The sequence below is a fragment of the Heteronotia binoei genome, chromosome 1, assembly GCF_032191835.1.
Source record: "Heteronotia binoei isolate CCM8104 ecotype False Entrance Well chromosome 1, APGP_CSIRO_Hbin_v1, whole genome shotgun sequence".
Lineage (NCBI taxonomy): Eukaryota > Metazoa > Chordata > Lepidosauria > Squamata > Gekkonidae > Heteronotia > Heteronotia binoei.
This window is the reverse complement of record NC_083223.1, coordinates 26,677,865-26,693,028: the sequence shown is the minus strand read 5'-3', so window position 1 is coordinate 26,693,028 and position 15,164 is coordinate 26,677,865. Positions and strand designations below refer to the sequence as shown.

The 15,164-nt window shown below is 39.3% G+C and overlaps 1 protein-coding gene across 3 annotated transcripts in view; it reads right to left on the bottom strand.

Moving 5' to 3' along the window:
- Window positions 1–15,164, bottom strand: part of RANBP17 (RAN binding protein 17) — a 573,906-nt gene that overhangs the window by 31,182 nt on the left and 527,560 nt on the right. The gene's annotated exons all lie outside the window — the stretch shown is intronic.

Sequence of the window (15,164 nt, the reverse complement as noted above, 5' to 3'; positions counted from 1 at the left end):
ACAAATAACATAACATCTCTTTTTAAAATAAATTTCTTATTGGTAATTTTTCTCATATATATATATATATATATATACACACACACACACACACACGTGAAAAGAAATGGAAATACAGAATAAGAGAAAAAAGGAAAGAAAATACAAAAGAGAAGAACTGATTAAATAGATCTCCAAAATGTCTAAGATTTCGAATATTTCTTGACAAGGCACAAGACAACAATCACTTATTGCCAAACCAAAACTTAAAATCTAATAATTTACAACCAACCAATCCTTTCTTTTCTATTATTTAATATTCTCCTCATTTGTCAATCTACAAATCATTTCACTTTTTCCCTTTGCATGCAGAAAGTCTATCAAGGGTAACCAACTAGCCAAAAAGGTAGATAATGTCTTTTCTCTAATCAAAGAAGTTTAGCCATTTCTGCTAATTCCAACATCTTCAGCCACATCTTCTACTGTGGGTAACTTCATAGATTTCCATTTCTGTGCATAAAGTAACCTTGCTGTTGTTATCATATATAAAAACAAATTTTCACGACTATTTTCAAGCTGTCTGTCCGTCAGTCCCAGAAGAAAACTTTCTGGCTTCATTTGTTTGTTGATTTTTAAAATCTTCTGTATTAATAAATGTATTTGTATCCAAAATTTCTTAGATTTATTGCAAGTCCACCACATATGATAAAATGTCCTTTCATGTTGCTCACATTTCCAACACTTTTACAAAGTCTTTTTTTATATTTTGGCAAATTTATCTGGGGACATATACCAATGAAACTTCATTTTATAAAAAAATTTCTTTAACAATGTGAATTTCAAACCTTTCAACCACATTCCATCCCATTGTTTCATTTGTATACCATGTCCAAAATTCTTAGCCCATTTTACCATACAATCTTTCACCTGTTCTTCTTCTGTTTCATATTTCAACAAAAGTTTGTACATTTTAGCAATAAAATCATCATCAATGTACATAATTCTGTTTTGAATACAGTCATAGTTTCTTCAAAACCATATAGTCATTTATCCAGTTTAAATTTTTCTAATATCTATGCATTAAAAACCATTGACAATTTTACCTGTCTTTTAGCAAATATTTCCTTGATTTCATTTTACATTCCCCTTTATTAAAGACTAATAAATCATGATAGGTTAACCTTTTACATGTAGATAATGTTTCTTGCGCTGAAATCCATAAAGGCACTTTTGGACATAACCTAAATTTATATTTATTCCATATTCTAAATATTGAATGTCTAGTATAATTATTTTTAAACTCCGCAGTGGCTTAAATTTTTCATAACAACGATAGCCATGCCATCCATATATCTGATCATGTCCCTCTGATCTATGTTCCAATAGTCTTATGCTTCTTAACAGTAACTATTCTTTCATCCAAATCAGACAACAGGCAGCAAAATATAACTTCAGATTGGGTATACCTAACCCTCCTCTTTCTTTAGCATCTTGCAAAATCTTAGAATTAACGTCTGTTTTTTTCCATTGCCAAACAAACTTAGATATAGCTTTTTGCCACTGTTTAGGTGGTATATCAAATATCAACACTGGTATAGTCTGAAACAGAAATAACATCCTTGGTAAGACATTCATTTTGATCACAGATACTCCTCTCAGCAATGACAACTGCAGTTTTGCCCCATCTTAAAAAAAGCCTTTTTTCACTTTGTTTCAAGTTTTAATAATTATAACAACATACAATTCATATATTTCACTTTTATATTCAACCCTAAAACCAATTTTAGGCTGAGTACAGACCAGTGGCTTGAGGTGGCAGCCTCCCATCTTGGAAAAAATCTGACAGAGGAGGAAGTGCCCCTGGGGCAGTCAGACAGCACACGGCCCACTGGCAGGATAGGGATGGGCTGCACATGTGCTGGAGGAGCAGTAAGACATTCCATTTCAGATTGTCAAATGCTGTCTTTGCATTTTTTGTTGTGTTTCTCCAGGTACTCCAAAATGTTCAAAACCATTCTAACATTCTCCTTTAACTGTCTCTTAGGTAAAAAACCACATTAATCTTCTTGAATAAATTATCGTAATATAATCCTCAATCTCTGTGCAAGAATAGTTGTGAACAGTTTATAATCATTATTCAGCAGTGACATTGGTGTATAATTTTTAAAATCAAAACAAGATTTTGTCCTTCTTTTGGTATTGTTATATTCACCTCTGTCCAAGACTCTGGCATCTTTCTACTTTATAAGATAAAATTCATTGTGGACTGTAATGGCTGAAGTAGTCAATCCCCCCAAAAATGTATAATACAGCCCAGATAAGCCATCTGGTCCTGGTACTTTCTCTGTTTTAATTTTCTTTATGACTTCCACACTTCTGTTATTGTTATAGGGTCATTCATAATAGATCTTTGTTCTTCCATAATTTGGGGCAACTTTTGTTTTCTAAGATATTAATCTATTTTTCCTGGTGGCATAACTTAACCTTTTATATAAATTGGTATAATAATTTAAAATAGTATTTTGAATAGCCACTAGCTCTGTATGAAGCTTATCACCTTCTTGAAATTTCCACATAATTTCTTCTCAGTTTAAATGCCAACCATTTACCTGGTTTGTTATCATGTTCAAAATTTCTTTGTTTTATAAAGTTCAATTTAACTTCCATTTGCCTTGCCATCAGCTTAGAAAGCTGTTGTAATTTTTTGTCAACATATATTAATATTCCCCAGATAATTTTTAAATTCATCCTCTTTTTTTAGCTAGAATTTTTTGTGACTTTTTTCTTAATATGAATTTCTTGCAGGCAAATAATATTTTGTTTTAACTTCTTCAAGTAATAAAAAAGCTGTTTTCTTTTCTGAGTAGCATTTGCCCGATTTATGTTCCAAGTTAAGCATTCGTAATCCATAATTAGATTTCAGATACAGAAGAGTTCATTTTAGGATCTTCTGGATTCAGATCATCTGTCAAGCATGCTATTTCTATACCTTATTGAATTTTGATTTCTTCCCCTCTCCCTGACAACTATCCCTTCTCATGGCTGCATATCAAAGCTAAGACTCCCCTCTAGTTTCTCACCTCCCTTTCTCCTTTTCCACCCCGGGGTTGCAAATGTAGGAATGCTGTAACTTTGATGATAGAAAGGAGGTGCCTCCCCCAAACGGTTCTCATTCATTGCTTATCAACTGCAGTAAGAATGTATAAGACCCAGGGAAGTTTCAATCGCAAGATAGTGCTTTGGATAGTTGTAACTGTTCACACTTACATGTTATGTCTTGAAGCTATGTTTCCCATACTCTTTGACGTAATCCTTAAAACACCATGCTATGAGCAACTCTGTATCACTTTCAAGGTGCTGCACCTTGAGCAACAATGGATTATCAATAAACTAAGACTTTGTATTCAACAATTGCTTGGTTGCTTGAAAAACCGATGCTTGACATCATCTTTCTCCCTCATCTGTTGGAGCTTTTGTGGAGCTTGTGGAATGTCTTCTACTGATTCTGTTTCCTCCCACTCTGCTTTAACACTCTCCAGAAAATCCTTTGCCTTTTGTACCAAATTCAACTTGTATCTTCATTGTTAGAATTTAAAAATTACTCCTTTCAGATTGTCCCTACAAAATATAATTTTATTCTAAGTTTCTCAGTAAGAAATGTATGTCTTGTACAATATTGTTTGAAATTTCATTCTGAACAATAATATATATACTGTCAATCTTAAATCTTTCTTTAATATGTTGTTGTAAAACTCTTGTTTTCCTCACAAAATGAAAGATGTCTCTTGAAACTCTCTTTAATGTGGCATATCTCGTATTTGGCTGTTATCAGTTTCACTATCCATTTAATCCTTATCCATCTTTAAAATGTATGCTAGTGCTTCCACAATGTTACCTTTAATATTCTCAAAAGAGTCTTCTGGAAGGGCTCTCAGTCTTAAAGAATTTTCTTCCTCTCCAGCTCCATTAGCACCAGGGAATCCATTTATTTTTCAAGTTCTGAATTCAAAACTTCTACAATCCAAATAATCTAATTTTTTCCTTATTTTGTTGAGCCTCTTCTGAAATTTGTTTAATGGAGTTCTCTGACTTTTAAATATCCTTTTAAAAGCTGTTTTCATATTTACATTCTTTTTTGCATTTTTTTTCAAACTTTGCTTATACTTTTTCAGAAAATTAGCCAAAAAGATTCTGTACAAATTCAGGGGTGAGGTTTTTTTCTGGTGTTTCTGGCACATCCATTGTGTTAATAGATAGATAGATAGATAGATAGATAGATAGATAGATAGATAGATAGATAGATAGATAGATAGATAGATAGATAGATAGATAGATAGATAGATAGATAAATGTATTGTCATTGTTCTCAACAAAAAGAGAGCAACGAAATGAGGTGCTCTTCCACAAACATACCAACACATCAAACACACATATTCATAAACCATTTAAAATACATCTAAAACCATTAAAACCATTTAAATACATCTAAAACAGATAAACATTCATAAAACCATTTAAACCATTTAAATACATCTAAAACAGATAATCCTTCATAACCCTGCATTTAACCTAACCACAGCACTTGGATAGAAACTGTCCTTAAATCTGTTTGTCCTAGCCTTCAAGATGCATCTTAGGACCCACCATGTTTTTAAGAAGATATCTGATAGCTTCTCTGAGAAGTAAAAGTAGGGAGGTCAGACTTATATTGTTTCACCATGAGCATGAGTAAGCTTGTAGATCCAGATCTTTGGGCTGCTCAGCTAAAACAAACTATAAAAGCTGATGGCTCCATGGATTGCTAAAGGCGCTAGCCTAATTAAGATTAATTGGTTGATCTCTCTCCTAATCAAACAAGATGCTTAAACTGGAATAATTTCAGCTGAGTTTTACACTCACAGTGCTTCTTTGCAAAATACAGCGACACTAGCCTGACATTTCCCAGACTGGAAGTCCAACTAATAATACAACATCTCTGACATATAGAACTAATAATACAACATCTCTGACACTTATACAAAATATTTACATTCAAACAGTGCAACTATCTGCAGTGGGGACCCTCTCCCAGCCGGCTTCCTGGCATTGAGTATGTGCCACGGAGGCTGTCTTGGGATGGTATCTGGTCCTTGATCCTCACCAACTGGCAGTTCTGGGTTGTCAGGGGTCTCTCCATTATCTGGAGCTCTCTCCGCCATCATGGTAGAAAGTTTCCAATTTCGGTTAAGTCCCCAATGGGATTACTCCCAAAATGTCAAGCAGCAATATTTCCCAATAACAGAGTCCTTTTGTTTTGAATCAAAAGATATGTTTATTGCAAGAAACTCAGGAGCTTTACCAAGGACATAATCCTTGGGAGTAATGGAGTACCAACAGTTACACAGTTGCTATATAGGATAGCATCGAAGGTTACATTACAGATGCATACTTGAGTCATGGGTTCAAAGGTTACTAAGCAACTATCTATCTATTACTAAGACATCTTAGGCTATTGAAAACATCAGAAACATTCTCACACTTATTTATGAACATATAAGGTTGTCTGTGTGAAACTGAGGGAGGCTGCTTTGAGGTATCAACTGCTAGCCTATAACATAAACATCCCAGGGCCAGATGTTTTTGCTACGTGCCCTCGGGGTTGTAAATAATGGGGGAGAGCTGGAGAGCTGACTCTCTACATAATAAAATGTGGTCCAGAAATAAGCGTGCTTGACAGTATTATTGATCTTGCCTTTGTAAGAATTATTTTTATGCCTGTAAGATGGGCCTTCTTCTGAAAATTATGAAAAAGTGGAGTTTAGGCTATTTAGATGTTTTTATTTGTTGTATGTCCTGGCAACTTGAACCTGTACTGTACTTTTGTTTTTTTGCTGATTCTTTTAATAATTTTTCTTCTTCATTTTAAGAAGGCAGTGGTTGTTTGGTGTGTACCCTGGATCCTGAAAAAGAACTCACAGTACTGGTGTAGCCAGGGTCTCACAGGAAACTCCTGCTCTGGAGTTGGCGATATTCTGTGGTGGGACAAGGTTTTGCTCACAGCATACTCCTGCAAACCTCTCATCACTGGTTTAAGAGGGTCTTAAAGGGGTGTGCATCACACAGTGGCAGCGGATAAGGGATCTATTTCACCCCAATAGCTAGTGTAGCAGTGTTCAAGAGATTTACTGCATTCTAGTACCATGATTTTTAAATCAGTACTTGTCAAGTGTCCAGGCACAGGTTTGTTATTTTGTCTCGACGGGATCTTTAGTTCAGGCAGGAGATGGTAACTGACCAGGCAGGTGGTGCAGTTGTGGAGGACGTTGTTCCTGGAGAGATACGAGTCATGTTTTATTATTTTATTGGAATTATTTGAACATGTTGTACATTGCCCAGAGCCCTGCTATGGCGTGGATGGGGTGATCTATAAATTGAATAGGGCAAATCCTGTTGGAGTAGGAAATGGGGCAAGCAGTCATGCAAAGGTTCTCACAGGATGGCTATGGCAGTGTTAGTGAACCAGTCTCATGATTGAACTTGGGCAAAACCTTACAGCGCCAAAACCAGATGGCATCTAAGTACATTAAAGTGCTACTGTTTCTAAAATGTTATCACAAAAATGTAACTGACAGCTGTTTAAAAAACCCCTACCTTAATATCAAACACAAGGCAAATGTGGAAAATCATTCAATTAGTTCAAGGCCATTGGGGAGAAGAGAGCTGAGTCCCCAGAGAACTGACACTCTCTGCAAGTCAGACTGTAATAACTGCCCAGGAACAAGTCAAACCACATGTTTTGCTATATGAAAATGATAATCCTAGCCCTGCAAATCCCTTGGAACAAGGAAATCACCCCCAAATTACTTTAAGCTTCAACATTAAAAGTACAGTGTTGTATGCAAGCAGATTTCCCCCTTCATGGGGAAATGTGGAAGACGAAGTGATACTGAAGCATACAGATAAAACATGAAGATGCATAAAGGGATGGGGAATCACATCCCCAAAAGATTTGGAAAAATTAAGAAAAAAACATCATTGCTGTTCTATGGGGTACATAATACCAAGCTCAGGCTCTTATCATCCATGAAACTAATTATATGACCTATATAGCCAGAAGGAAGAGGGAAGTAGTGTGTTATAGCATTTAGAGTGCAGGATCTGAGTTCAAACACCCACACAACCACAATACTCTCTGGGTGTCTGTAAGCTGGCCCTTCTTGCAGTCTTGTCTTGTTTTACAGGGTAGCTGCAAGGTTAACGCAGAAGATGGGAAAGCCACCTAAATACCTTGAACTCCTCAGATGCACACAGACACAAAGCTGATGCTAAGGGACACTTCGGCTGGATTTAGTTGGGCCACACAGGCACTTCCCCAAGGTGGTTCAAAAAGTCAAGGTTGGACAGGCACCGCTGCATACATACCAGTTGAGAAGTGGTAGCAAAGACTTCTGCCTCATTTCCCTCATTTCCTGGTGTATGACTGCAGGAGTGCACAAGTAAGGTAGATTGGTGGTGTGAATCCGCCAATCAACTCTAGGTGCCTACTGGTATTCTTTTTTAAACAATCACTGCCACAGAGCAGATGAGTGCATATATCCTTGGCCACTGAAATTGTAAAAGGGAAAAACCCAGAAGGGGATGGCACACAACAACCATGTGAATGTGCCCCCCCACATGATATAGGGGTGCTTCATGAGGAGTATGTGATTGGGATTTGTCTGCTCCATTTTTGGGGCGGGGCATGATTTGCGATGCCTCCTGCATGCACTCCAGCCTCTAGCAACTCCACCCTGCTCTCCCCAAGCTGTGGAATGTGGCTGTTCTAACATATCCTCATTTATATATAGACAATTGAAGTGGAGAATCCTTGGTCTCCTGTGAGTTCAGTTCTGTCAAAAAAAACCCCCAAACACTCTGGCAGACAGAACAAATTCCCAGGAGCAGCTTTTCTAATCTATATGCACATTTTATTCCACTTTCTTTTGTGGAGTTCAAGGTGGCATTCAGCAAACAGAACAGAGAGACCAGTGTTTGACCTGGGCTGGTGTTCCTTTTTTCTCTGGGGCTCAGGCCCATAGCCAAAAAAGTTTAGGTGGGGGGGGGCAGGAAATAAAATTTTAGGTGGAAGGGCCCAAAAGGATGTCACACACTTTAAATTTTTTTAAAAGGTGAGCGGCAGCAGCAAGGGTGGGGAGAGCGGGGCAGTGAGAGGAGCAGGGGCAGTGAGAGCGGGGATGGCTAGAGCAATGGTAATGGCAGGGAGAGCGGGGTGGTGAGAGTGGGATTGGGAAAAGCAGGGGGCAGTGGGGAGAGTTGGGACGGCGAGAGCAACAGTGGCGGTGGGGAGAGTGGGATAGCAAGAGCAGGGTTGGGAAGAGTTGCGATGGTGGTAGGGAGAGCAACAGCGGCGGTAGGGAGAACAGGGACGGCGAGAGCAGTGGGGGCAGGGAGAGCAGGGCAGTAAAAGGAGAGGCCATACAGGTAGAAGGGGGGGTTGGGTGGAGCAGCATGCCCCCTGGGCCCCCCGTAGCTACAGGCCTGCTGGGGCTTCTGCCAGATTTCGCATATGTTGCCACACGTCCTTGACTAGATCCGCGTCTTTACCGTGTTAACCGTGCGGCATCTTGATGCTAATTTTTCTGTAGTTTCCTAAAAACTTCACATTTCATCTTCATCTTTTGTAGTGGGAAAACCATGCTGTTTTGCTGTGTCTGCTCTTGAGGGTGTCACCCTCCACTGTCCGGGAGTCCACCCACCACCTGCTCCCCTTAACATCACATGATAAAATTTCCAGCGCTCTTTCTCATTACCCACAGAACCATGCCCAACAAGTTACAGAAGGCTTCTGACACATCCACCATTCTTTAATTTTAAGTATTCAATTGCATTACGCTATTCCTAAATAGCGTAATTGCGATATTTCATCCAACGTGATTTTCAGCACCCCACAGGTTGTTCTGTCAAATCAGTTTTAATGAAATGTATACATAAACTCTACCACTCTGGTTGCTATTCAATCTGCCATGTATAATAATTTCACAAATGATTTGATTCATGGCATGACTCTAGCTGCCGTGGCAGATCATGGATCTGTATGGCCGGTGAATTGAGCGTAGTTTGTGTGTGCTCTGCAAGCCAGAAAATCACATATGGCTACCGTTACTGCACCATTTCTAATCAAGGACGCCATAAAATGGCAGCAGCACTTTTTTTTTTGGGGGGGGGACATCTTGCGAGCATGAAGATTAGAGAACTGTCAATGTCACAGCACCCTTGCTGACCAATAAGGGCTGATTTGGGCTGGCAGTGACAAATCAGGGTAGGCGTAACTGCTGTCGTCATAGTTTACATGAGTTGAACAGAACACTGGGAGAAAGAAGGTTCAGATATTAGCCACCGATGTAATGTATGCCATACTCCCTGAGTCAAGATTCTCCATTGTGAATGTGGACAGTGTAACAGAAATGGCAGTGGGATGATAGTTTTTTAAAAAAACCCAGCACAGGACACAAGAGCCAATGGCTTAGCTCAAAAAGCACACATGATGCAGTTAGCCCACGAAAGAACGCCATTTACATCACATCACATTTTGAACATATGAAGCTGCCTTATACTGAATCAGACCCTTGGTCCATCAAAGTCAGTATTGTCTACTCAGACTGGCAGCGGCTCTCCAGGGTCTCAAGCTGAGGTTTTTCGCCTGGACCCTTTTTAGCTGGAGATGCCGGGGATTGAACCTGGGACCTTCTGCTTACCAAGCAGATGCTCTACCACTGAGCCACCATCCGTCCCTTTTAATACGTCTTGTAACATTATTACATAATAATGCAACTGCACATGCATTTTAAAAAGGGGAAAATATGACTGACATGCCTATGACGCTCATCCAATACGAATGCGAAAACAATTTAGTGTGGGGCAGTGAACAAGGCGACATTGCAGCAGAGATCCCAGAGTGAAATCCGCTAGAAAGATCCGTTCTGAATAGCTCCGGACATAAAGGGAGGTAAGTGCTAAATAGGTCAGAGATTCCCTTTCCCCGCAATTACACCACAAAAAAGAAGCAGCAGCAGCTGGTTACAGTGAGAGTGTGCGATTAGCCCAAAGTCACCTTGTGAGCCTCATGGCTGATGGGGGATTTGAACCCTGGTCTTCCAGATGCTAATCTGATGCTCCAACCATCACACTGAGCTAGTGGTTTGCCCTGGTGCATAGGCTGAAGCAGTCTCTGATTCTGGCGGTTCTTGCAGAGGCACTTTTCACTTGTTGGATTGTAACAGGATACCAAGGACGTGGTGAGCGGCTCAGTGCAAACCTTGCACTGAGTTCAGTGCTGTTGCTGAAAGAGCCTCACTTGCAAACAATGAGCAAGCAGGGGGAAAGCTTGAAGGAAAAGAAACATCTTACTGCACATCCTTGTCACAGGAGGAGGATGATTTGATTCTTCACTCTCAAATGGATAACAGGGTCCTTGGTTCTGGAGAAAAGAAATCCCTCTCTTTTCTCTAGTAAAATAAGCCGAAGCACTACAATACTGTCAAACTATAGCTAGAAGTCATTAGCAGAAAATACTGAATCTGCAAAAACAAAAAATAGCAATTCCCTTCATACTGCAGTCAAATAAACAGAATTCAGATGGTGCTTCTCTTGCAGTTTGTTAATCTTATATTTTATATTACAATTATTTCAGCTGAATATTATGAAACTACTTTTTTTTAAATCAAGGTTTACATGACACTGAATATAAACATCTAGTTGAGATGGTTTGATTCCCCCTCCCAATTCTATACCATATAACAAATTTTCAATTCTATACCATATAACATGGATATGAAACCTCCTAAAATGTCAGCTATCCAAATGCCTGGAAGTTCAGTACTTCATTTTAACACCAACAGAATAAATGGGGTGCAGAATCATGCCAATGCTATTGTGTGTTCCAGCAGGCTTCAGTATACATATTAGCTGGGCTCAAAAAGAAACCGTGTACAACGAAGAGCTGCCAGTTCTGTAAGCGAAAGGAGAGCAGATAGCTCAGCTGAATACCCCTTTCCTTGTACAAAGAATGTCCTTAGTCCCTAGCATCACCAGTTAAAAGGATCTCAGAAAACAGCTAAGAAAGATCTTAGGAGTGTGTGTCAGAGCATGAATACTGAATTCAAAGGACACCTTCAAGAGTTCAACAGCCCCACCTTCAATCCATACATAGCCTTTCTCACATTATCAGAAACAGCACCAACCATCTCTTAGTGGGGCAGGGTGGACACCTCTCATAATCAGCCTTCTCCCATAATCAGCACTGCTGCCAATAACCTGTGTGGAGGATGCACAGGGATGGAGCTCATGTTGTGGAAACTGCATGTAAAGAGAGTCTATGGTTGGATGGATGGGTGGGTCCAAGCCTACATCCCACAGACTGTTACAAAAGATTCTGACTATATCAGTGTGAATTAGGCCAACATGATTTGGTATTTATGAACTAGTTTGAAAATGTGAAATAGCATACATAGCTTCCCCACCAACTTAGGAGGAGGATCTTTCTATTACTTCTGATTTCTCAGCCACTACCTTAACAGTGAAGTTCTATGAAGTTATACATTTCTAAGCCCACTGACTGTGATCTGAACTCATGACCTGAGTTCGATTCCGGTGGAAACTGGATTCAGGTAGTCGGCTCAAGGTTGACTCAGCCTTCCATCCTTTCGAGGTCAGTAAAATGAGAAAAAGTCTGCCATGAAAACATTGTGAAAGCAACGTCACCTCAGAGTCAGATAGGACTGGTGCTTGCATAGGGGACCTTTCCTTTCCTTTTCCAGATTCATAAATATTACATAGAAAGAGCATATGCTGCACATTCTGTGGAGGTCTTAGATCAAGCTGTTCAGAAAAGCTTCATTCGGAGTTGGGGGAAAGCATCAGACACAACATACTGGGTTGGATCCAGCCAGTTTTTTTCACCCAGTCTCACCCAGTTCCCCCCATCCTGCATCTTCTGTATGTGAAAAAAGGGCTCCCAACTTTCCTTCCCCACCCCCCACCCCCACAGGAAAAACTAGTTTTAACTATCAGTTTTAACTATCATCAGAGATGTTTTAACATTTTTCTTTATCTTGATTTAGGAAGGCTTGCTGTATCAAAGTGTAAGAAACTTTGGCCTTTGTTGTTTCAGGTGAATATACATTTAGAATCAGAGTTCAGAATTAGTGACAGCTCTCTTTATGTTATGACAACATAATGTAAGGACTTCTCCTTGAACTGATTCAAAGCTAATACATCATCTCTCATATTTGATCACTGGGAACTTCAGGTAACTGGCAAGCTGCCTTTCAAACTGCTGACAAGATAATAAAGCAGATGTCTATATTTGAGTTGAAAGTAAATGCAAAGAGAAATGGGGAGGTCTGGAAGCAGATGCCTGAGTGAAAAAGAGAAAGAAACCTGGGGCAACAATGTTCTTGCAAAATGCCAATGGAAGCACTTTCAGTTTCATCCATGGATTTCCAATATGCTGATATTAATATTGTCAAAGACCAGCATTGTGGAAGTACTATGTATATCTGACTTGGGGCTCAACTAGATAAAACAGTGGCAGTCACAGCTGTTGTTTATCTGTTCCAGCCACCTATAAGATGGACAGCCTGATTTTAACATTAAAGGGGTGTACTGGTGAATAGAGCTAAACATTCCCCACAACTTACCTCCCCATAAGTTGCTGCTGAAACACCTCTTTATCCCTCAATTTGGATATTGCCTTACAATCAGTAAAAAACAGGCTCATGTTGAATGGGCTGGTGCAACTACCAAGGGCTTCACAATGCATAGGACAATAAGGGTCAAACAGGAAGAGATGCTGGGAAAATTGGGATCTGAGCCTCTGAATAGTTTTTAACTACTAACAAAAAATGTGCAGGGGACTGATTTAGGAAAAGGAGTGTCATGGGTCAACCTAAGACAAGCTCTATCAAGGATTACTCAGGAGAAAGGAATTCCTTAGGTGAAGAGGAACCTTGTGTAGCCAGTCCTGAATAGAACCAGAGAGCTACAGACTACTCAAGGCTCACAGCCAACACCTGATCAAGAGCCGCCACTCAGCCCAATGCTCACCCAGTAAGATGATTAAGACCAGTCCACTAGGCTCTCCTTTGAGTGCTGGAGACAGAAGCTTAGAGGGGAGCTGCAAGCAAGGAGGCAGAGTACACATCTCCTAGCCCATCACCAGCTGCTTGTTGATGACAGCCTGGATTAGTTGCAGCTGTACTCTCAACTAGCTGACAAAAGAGACAATGATAACTCAAAATTCACAGAGAAATGGTTTCCTTTTATTGAATTCATTACAGCAAATGACATTCAATCACACAAACCGGAATATCTTGATCTTCTCTACTTATAAGTTTTTAATATTTTCCTTCAGTTGTTTTTTTTTTGTTTCTTTTCTATTTACTAACACTTTTATTTCTCTCTTTTTCTACCTTCATGGATCGCACCTAATTATAAGTACCAGATAGTAAATTTTGGAATAACCTGTAATAGTTTGCATAGAGAATATTTAGGCAGTTAAGAATTCATAGCAATGCATAATTAATAGTTTAATGATAATATGAGTTCTATTAGATTAACTGTGTTTTGATAACAGGAATTATTGTCTTAATCTTTTGTTTTCATCTTGACCTCTCTCCTTGGATAGAAAACAGTCTACATATCTACATACATCTTTATAAGTTAAAATCCTTACTCGATATTTTAGTGTATGTAGGTAAGTATTTATGCTTGTTTACAATCTGATTCCATAAGTTTAATTAATCATATATGAATATAAATATTGATATTAACTTGTATATATTTTTAAAATTCAATAAAAATATAAAGAGAAATAGCTGACAAAAGCTTGTTAGGAGTGCCTATAAAAGCCAGCACTGGGGGCCTGTGTGTTGTGGAAACAAGAAGCCACCAGCCCCTTGACTCAGTGACCCCACAGCTCTGAACTCTTGGGCTGGCTCTTGACTCTTCCTCTCTGTGCTCACAAATGACCTCAGACTGCTGGATCTTGCTTGCTGTATAGTTCTGAACTGGGCTCTGCTGTCTTGGTCACTGATCTCTGGACTGAACTTTGACTCTGACCCCTGGTATTTGGCTGGAACTGACCCTAGATTCTGACAGGAAGAGAGCTGGTTTAACTCTTTGCCCCCTGTGTGGCTTTGCTAATTAAAACCCTTTTCTGCCATTATTAGCCCTCAAGGGGGCGGTGAGATGGCACACTTGTCCATTTTTTCCCCTCAGAAACCATGTGGAAGATCTGTTTTTGGCAGTGAAACTACAAGGAAAGAAAAGTTAAAACCTGCATTTTATCTCCTTGAGCAGCCACAATCTGAATTGGATCTGAATTGAACATGGACTTGCAATAAATCCAGATGCCAAATTTGCTGCCACATACACTCAGACAACACACCATCTCGGGCTCATATTCTAACACAGGGATGGCCAAACTGTGGCTCAGGAGCCACATGTGGCTCTTTCACACATATTGTGTGGTTCTTGAAGCCCCCACCACCCCATCAGCTGGCTTGGAGAAGGCATTTCTCTCTTTAAATCACTTCTCCAAGCCAAGCCAGCTGGCGACTTGAAGAATGCATTGAAAGTTAAAGTTGCTTTCTTTCCACCTCTTCCTTCCTTCTTTCCTTCATTGACTTGTGGCTCTCAAACACCTGACGTTTATTCTATGTGGCTCTTTCTGTTCTAATATTATTTGCCATTAAATGCCAATAATGCCCTTCAGTTCTCTACATAGGACAAACAGGACAAAGGATAAATGGAAATAAATCTGACATCAGGAATCACAACACTGAGAAACCTGTAGAAGAACACTTTAACCTTCCAGAACATTCAATGGGTGGACCTCAAAGTAACTGTTTTATTACAAAGAAACTTCAGGAATATAATGGAAAGGGAACTTGCTGAATTACAAGTTATTGCAACATAACAGGGATATTGGTTTCTTATCTCATTTATTATTTTATTTATTTATTGCACTTGTATCCCGCCCTCCCCAAACGGGCTCAGGGCTAAACTCATTCTCAGCATTCTCTGTAGTTTTATACATCCTTCTCTATCTCTCTCTTATTTTTCTCTTTTGAATAATATAATGAAATACCAAATACAGCAATGCAATATATAGGAATAGATTTTTTTCTGACAGCAGTTCCAAACAA